General features: G+C 42.7%; 1 protein-coding gene across 3 annotated transcripts in view; it reads left to right on the forward strand.

Moving 5' to 3' along the window:
* LOC122548841 (adrenocorticotropic hormone receptor-like) overlaps positions 1 to 8,071 on the forward strand; it is a 96,006-nt gene that overhangs the window by 62,937 nt on the left and 24,998 nt on the right. For 2 of the 3 annotated variants that reach the window (XM_043687683.1, XM_043687687.1), the window contains exon 1: positions 4,383 to 4,477. The exons of the other annotated variant lie outside the window; for it this stretch is intronic. The gene's annotated coding sequence lies outside the window, so the exon portion shown is untranslated. Of the gene's footprint in view, positions 1 to 4,382; positions 4,478 to 8,071 lie in introns of those variants that run through there. 3 annotated transcript variants of the gene reach the window in all.

Consider the following 8,071-nt stretch of genomic DNA (forward strand, 5'->3'; position numbering starts at 1 on the left):
CGATAGGTGGAGGGAGATCAAGGTGAGGGTGATAGGCCGGAGTGGGGTGGGGGCGGAGAGGTCAGGAAGAAGATTGCAGGTTAGGAAGGCGGTGCTGAGTTTGAGGGATTTGACTGAGACAAGGTGGGGGGAGGGGAAATGAGGAAACTGGAGAAATCTGAGTTCATCCAGTTCAGTTTCTAGTCAATAATAATGATAGTGGCAATGATAATGCCATTGAATATCGAAGGCGGACAAGCAGGAGGCTGGAAGAACACAGCAAGCCAGGCAGCATCGGGAGGTAGAGAGGTCAACATTTCGGGTATAACCCTTCTTTGGAGCAATCATTAGATTCTCTCTTGTTGGCAATGGCTGTTGCATTTGTTTGACAGGCCCAAGCCAGGTCTTGTTTCATCTGGACATGAACTGCTTCAGTATCTTGAGGAGTCGTGAATGGGGCTGAATATTCTGCATTCACCCGAAAACATTCCCTTATGATGGAAGGAAGGTTATTGATGAAGTAGCTGAAGTTGGTTGGGCTAGGACTATACTGAGGATCTGAGGGATCTTGTGGTAGTGCCCCTACTTTTGGACAGAAGGCCTGGATTCAAATCCCACCTACTCCAGAGCTATGTAGTAGTAACTCTGAACTGACTGATCAGAAAATATTTATCCTGAAGCGATGGTGCATAAATGTGTATGGACTCTGTCTGAATAGAAGTGGGGGTGGAGGAGGCTTAAATTGAAAGCAGGTCTTTTACCTTTTCATACAATCCTTGTTGTTCGACACTTTTATATGCATCAAATTATGAGTCATACAGCACAGCAGGTGACCATTGAGCTGGTGTTGACATATTTTGGAGTGAAATTATCTTCTCACATTGTCATTGTCATGCAGTATTGTGTGTATGAGTCTGTTTATGTGAGAATCAAAATAACAACCACCACACCTCATGTACAATCCAATTTTGGCTAATTCTACCCAATGATGCTAGATTTGAATGGAGTGCTGGAGTGTGCAGAGAAGCAGATGTAAGAATTAGTAAATATTCAGAAAGCAGCAGGTCAGCCAATAATCAACTACTAACATTCTTGGTAATTGATTATGAACATTTAGAGATGTTTACTTAAGTACCAATTAAAAGCTTCAGTCAAGTACTCAGCTGTAACCAGGCAAAAACAGTCAGTCTGCAAAAGGAGATTTTCAGGTTGGTGTTGGGTTTCTGAATATAAAATCATAACATTTGTTCCAGTTTACTTTCATTGATAGACAGTCAGAGAGTCATTCCGGGATAGAAGGAGGTCATTCAACTCATGGAGTCAACTTGCTGTAGAGCAATCTGCTCAGTCCCATTGCCCCACTCCATTCCTACACCTCCATCCCATTTCCACCAAATTTTGTTTTGATATAATTTCTTGTCTCCACTTCCACTACCCTGATAGGCAGAGAATTGTGGGTCATTACCACTAGATTCTTCTTCATCACCCTGTATCTCCCTGCCTAAAACCTTAAATCTATGTCCCCTCATCCCTGTATCTTTAGTTAATAGGACCAACATTTCTTTAACCTTTTTACCTAAACCTGTCATAACCAGGAAGGCCTCGGTCAGATCTCCTTTGCGCAAAGGGAAACAATCCCAACTTCTCCAGCCTTACCTTGTAGTTAAAATCCCTCACAACTGGAACAGTTCTTGAAAATCTCCTCTGAACTTCTCAGTGATCGCTTTCTAACATCCTTTCTGTTGTTGTGACTCAATCAGGGGAGTACAGGTTCAATAGAACTTACCCACTACTAGTAAGTAGAGAAAAGAGTTTTCTTTTAGATAAAAGTTCTGTCTGTCAGCAACTTAAGATCTGCTTTTGAGAATGACCTTGAACTCTCTGAAGCCAAGTCACAAAAACTGAAATCTATAATATCAGATTTTCAGGACACAATGACTCAAGCTGTTTATAATTTATAAGAACATCTTAGATGACTTGTTTATATATTGTCACATATATCTAGAAAGATACATTAAAAATGTTTTGTCACGACAATGTGATGCAATTTTGAATGGCTGGAGAATTGAGATATGATAGCTACGTGTGCAGATGATACAAAGAGAGGTGGAAAAATAGGCTGTGAAGATGATGTAGCAAGGCTGCTGGTGGAATGTGGACAGGTAAACAGTATGGGAAAAAGACTGGCAGGTGGAGCACATTGTGGGAAAGTGTGATGGCATTCATTTGGCAGAAAGGATAAAATATGCAGAGTATTATTTAAATAGGAAACAACCGTCGGATTCCAGAGTGCAGAAGGCTTTAGGTGTTCTAGTGTATGAGTCCCAAAAAGTTAATATGGTGGTACCACAAGTGATTAAGAAGGCATATGAAATGCTATCTTTTATTAACATGAATATTAAAAGTAAGAATAGGACCAAATTACTGCAGATACTGGATCCTGTACTGAAAGCAACAAGTATTGGAGATCACAGCTGGTCAGGCAGGATCTGTGGAGAGAGAGTAAGCTAACATTTGGAGTTCAGATGACCCTTCATCACAGTCCCTCCCACCCCAACCCACCCCCCAATCCATTAACTAACCTCTCTGCCAGGGGGAGACTAGTCTCCTCTATGCACTCCATTCAAGCCCCTCACTATTTTTTATCTGCATTAAGTCACTCTTTCTCAGCCTCCATTGTTCTAAGGAAAACAACTTATCCTGATCTTATCCTGATAGCAGTATCTTTACCCGGCAACATTCTTGTCAATGTCCTCTGAACAGCCTCTAGTTTATCGAGAGGACAGGAGCAGAGGCCAAAACAGTCAGATGGGGATTAAATCGGAAAAGCTGAAGTACAATGGGGCTTCAGGTGAGAGATGACAGCATTATCAAGTGGAATGTGTATACCCATTCAGCACAGGCATACGGATAGGTAGAAACAACATGAAGATAAAGGACTAGCTGCTAAATCTGCATCAGCATGTACGCCCACTGCACAGTGACATTTTTAATTTACATTACGAACCCTCATCTCTGACTTAGGCTGTCTATTAGTGAAGCATTATACAAAGCACTGAGTGGCAATCTAGCCCTTATCTCAAAGTGGGTTGAAACAATGCTGACTCACTTCACTCAAGGTCTTTATAACCAGCAAGGATTCTGCAATCAAAGCTGAACTCAAACTCAGAAGTGAGGAGAGCACTCATTATTCCAATTCCCAGTCATATGGTGGATCATTCAGTAACACTCTTGTCTCGGCTCACCCCACAAATAAAATCGCAGCTGACACTTTATTGCAAGCTTTCAGATGAGATGCTGATCTGAACTAGAAGGATCACAGAGCACTATTTCAGGGAAGGACAGTCAGGGCACAGTTCATCCCAGGCCTGTCCTGATTAATATTTGTCAAGGGGAGAAGTTTACAAGAATTGCTGGACTAGTCTGAAAATTTCCACCAACTGTGCTCTTGGTGCATATGTGTTTACAGCTTGTGCGACTGTTGCTGAGACACTAGAAAAGGTCCAAAACATTACAAAAGATTTCCACTGGCTATAGTATGGATTGGGGAATTCAAAGCCAGGGGCCACCTTTTTAAAGTAAGAGGGATGTCATGCAGATCTGAGATCAAGGCAACTTACTTTGCACAGAGGTTTATAAATCTTTGAAATTCTTGATCACAGAGGACAACAAAAAAAATGCTGGAGAAACTCAGCAGATCTGGCAGCATCTGTGGAGAGAAAGCAGAGTTAACATTTTGGATAGTGACCCATCCTCAGTTGCCCATTTGAGTGTGGAACTTATTGGGTACTCAGATGTCCACTGGAATATTGGAGCCTTATTCTCCAGAATGGTCTGTAGCAGATACTCCAGCGGTAGTACTACAATCCAATTTTATCTAACTTTATAAAAAATGTTCCGAAAACTCCAGTTCTATCATTGTCAATAAAAAATAGGGTGCATTGGTTTATAACCAGTGAATGGAAGTGTTGATAAAAGTAAAAAGGGACAGCATTTTCTGACAGCCTCCTAACCTTTCTTCTACGTTAACTGCAGAAAGTCCTGGAGATTAATCTTTAATTCGTTGAGAATATCTTCTGAAGGCAATCCTTGGGTAGACCCAGAGGTCATTAGTCAAGATTAGAGTGGTGCTGGAAAAGCACACGACAAAAACAACAGCATTAATGTGTGTCACAGTGGCGACCAGTGGTTGGCAACTGGTGCCAACGCTGAAGCCAATTCACCACAATGGCACCTAGTCAGCTTCAGTTGTATGAAACTGTCTCTTGTATTGCTGCACTGTATGGAGCCACCTTTACATCCCATTCACTACATGTCCTTCACCTCCTACAGAGGGAATGATGAAGGGCTCCTGCCTGAAATGTCGATTTTCCTGCTCCTCGGATGCTGCCTGACCTGCCGTGCTTTGCCAGCACCACTCTAATCGTGACTCTGATCTCTAGCCCTCACTTTCGCCAGAGGTCATAGGTCATTAGAATGCATACTTGTCATCTACAAGGTAAGAACGGCTGGTAGCGTCATCACTTTTCTCTCTGTAGGAAGTGAAGGACATGTAGTGAATGGGATGGAGAGGCGGCTCCATACAGTGCAGTGACACCAATGACTGTGGACAGCAATCCATGAGAGGTAGTTTCACACAACTGAAGCTGACTAGGTGCCATTGTGGTAAGTTGACTTTGGCTTTGGCACCAGTTGCCAAGCCACTGGTCACCACGGTGACACAAATTAATGCTGTTGTTTTGGTCATTGGCTAGCATCTCCCAGGAACAGCAATCAACGTTTAGGGCCTTTGTGTCACATCAGCAAACATTCATGTACCTGGTGGGCATACTATTGGTCCGAGCTACCTCATCATGGAGATCTTGGTATTTGCCCATCCTCCAATCCTGTGAACATGCTTGAGGCAGTTGCCTCTATTTGATGATTACTGGCCCATATGGGAAATTTGCCTTGGAGAAGATTGATTGATTTTCTCCTTTATGTGTGATGACGAGGTAATCAAAATGATGTTGACATACTCACGGGTTGGAGCCCTTCATAATAGGTATATTGTTATAGAGCCCTTGTGTTAGAGGCCATTCAGCCCACTATGCCTGAACAGACCCACCCACCCATACCCCTATGGCTAATCCACCTAACTTGCATTCCCCTTGATACTATGGGGCAATTTAGCATGATCAATCCACCTAACCTGCACATTTTTGGACTGTGGGAGGAAACCCACGCAGGCACAGGGAGAATGTGCAACCACACAGAGAGTTGCCTAAGGGTGGGATTGAACCCAGGTCCTTGGCACAGTGAGGTAGCAATACAAACCACTGGGCCACCGTACCCACACTGCTTACCCAAGCCCTGTTTCCAGCCAAACAAGGTGACAACTATCAATTGTTGTGATCCCAGCTGAAGGCTCGACGGGTGAAGTCAATCACAGAGTGATCCCTCTCCCTACCGCTCCCTCAGCTTTGCCTTTAGCAAACTTTACACAGAAGTTAATTGTTTGGAAAATATGGATGATTTACTGGTGATTTAGTGGTGCTGGAAGAGCACAGCAGTTCAGGCAGCATCCGAGGAGCAGTAAAATCCTTGGACTGTTGCAGTCCACCTGCTGTGGGTTGTCCCACAATGCCCTTAGGGAGGGAATTCCAGGATTTTGATTCAGAGACAGTGAAGCGATATATTTCCAAGTCAGGATGGTGAGTGGCTTGGAGGGGAACTTGTAGGTGATGGTGTTCCCATGTATCTGATTTACTGGTGGTGATTAATAATAGAAATATAATACCAGAGCTGATTTGGTGGGAAAAAAACATGTTCAATTGCACGTAACAACACATCTGAGTAGAAAAAAACAGAAAATTTATACAGCTTTGCAGTTGGGTTATTACAATGGTCAGTCACTGAATACTTTCATAAGAGGCTGTCAATATGTTTTTAACACAAGGACATCAAAGTCTAATACATACAAAAGAAAAACAAAGCTACTTCATATCATACATGATCCAAATGAAACAAATATCTGAAATAAACATATAACCCTCAAAAACAACCTTACAGATACTCAAACCTCAACAATATTGAAAGTCTTGATTCAGGTGGCACTGCTGTATTCTCGCTTCCACTCCCTCCTCCACCAAAGCTCAGTAGCGGCAGTGTGTACTATCTACAAGATGTACTGCAGAAACTCACCAAAGATCCTCAGACAGCACCTTCTAAACCCATGGCCACTTCCGGGAAGGACAAGGGCATCAGATACATGGGAACACCACCACCTGCAAGTTCCCCTCCAAGCCACTCACCATCCTGACTTGGAAATATATTGCTTCACTGTCTCTGAATCAAAATCCTGGAATTCCCTCCCTAAGGGCATTGTGGGACAACCCACAACAGGTGGACTACAACAGTTCAAGGATTTTACTGCTCCTCGGATGCTGCCTGAACTGCTGTGCTCTTCCAGCACCACTAATCCAGAATCTGGTTTCCAGCATCTGCAGTCATTGTTTTTACCTAGTTCAAGAAGGCAGCTCACCACCGCCATCTCAAGGGCAAATAGGGGCGGGCTATGGGATGCTATCCCAGTCAGTGACACCCACATCCCACAAATGAATAAAAACAATTGGTTGTTTTCTGGCAAACATCTGTAGTCCCTCAGTGCTAGCTTCTTCAGGTAATCTTTGTGAGACCACTAAACAAAGTGCAAAACTAGCTTTGTTCACTTTTTTCCTTAACATGGATTCCCTGAAGTTTCACTTCCACAGCTTTCTGTTTCTGGATATCTCACTTAGTGACCTTGAGCCAGTCATGCCTACTGTTATCCTGCCCTGACGGCTCTGGAGACTGCTAAACTGTACTACTAGGTTTACAGACTTTTCTCTCTGAATGATCTTCTTCTATCTGAAAGAAGCGTGCACATTCTCCCTTTCTAAAGGGAAACTGTTTCGCCCGTATGTCATAGGACACTTTGTTGCTAGGCAATGGCCCAATTTATTTCTTTTCTTCTGCCCTTATTTCTCTAAAGCACTAAATTGTTCACCTCCAAGGTATTTTTCTTTTTAAATATATTTTTATTAAAGAAAAAAGAAAGAGTTTTTTGAATATCACAACAAACACAAAACACAAACATCAAAGTTTAATACATACAAAAGGAAAACAAAGCCACTATGATCTGGATGAAATATCACCACAAAACAAAACAGTTCAAAACAATGCAAAGAAACCCATAAATAAATAAGTAATAACTAGTAACTAACTAAAAAATGACAGTAATAATATTAATAATAATAACAGTACAGCTCAACGAAACAAAGTAACAGCCCTCGAGCATTGAGAGTATAAATTTCTATGTATTCATGTGTCTGTAGTTCCTCCTCCCTGGATACCAGACTCATAAATAGAATCATCATGGCTTTATAAAGGACCTTATTAGTATAGCAGACAAATCTATACCCAAGTAATCCACAAAGGGCCGCCATGTCCTATAAAAGTTCTCAGTTTTATGGTGCACCATATTTGTTAGAAAGTCCAAGGGGATGTGTTCCATGACCAGCTTACGCAAAATGTGAGGATACTGAAAAGCATTTTTTTGTGCACATCTAATGGAAGTGGGTTAATATATAGATCCCTACAGTGTGGGGACAGGCCCTTTGGCCCAACAAGTCCACACCGACCGTCCGAAGACTATCTCACCCGGACACATTCCCCTATCCTACTACTCTATATTTACTGAGCTGAAAATGTGTTGCTGGAACAGCGCAGCAGGTCAGGCAGCATCCAGGGAACAGGAGAATCGATGTTTCGGGCATAAGCCCTTCTTCAGGAATGGGAGGAAGAGAGCTTCTTCAAGGAAGGCATCCTTGTAAGAGGATTCGCAGTAGGTTAAAATCTTCGAGGAGAAAGTGAGGGCTGCAGATGCTGGAGATCAGAGCTGAAAATGTGTTGCTGGAAAAGTGTAGCAGGTCAGGCAGCATCAAAGGAACAGGAGAACCGGCGTTTCGGGCATAAGCCCTTCTTCAGGAAACATCGATTCTCCAGCTCCTTGGATGCTGCCTGACCTGCTGCGCTTTTCCAGCAACACATTTTCAGCTCTGATCTCCAGCAT

The sequence above is a fragment of the Chiloscyllium plagiosum genome, chromosome 4 (assembly GCF_004010195.1).
Source record: "Chiloscyllium plagiosum isolate BGI_BamShark_2017 chromosome 4, ASM401019v2, whole genome shotgun sequence".
Lineage (NCBI taxonomy): Eukaryota > Metazoa > Chordata > Chondrichthyes > Orectolobiformes > Hemiscylliidae > Chiloscyllium > Chiloscyllium plagiosum.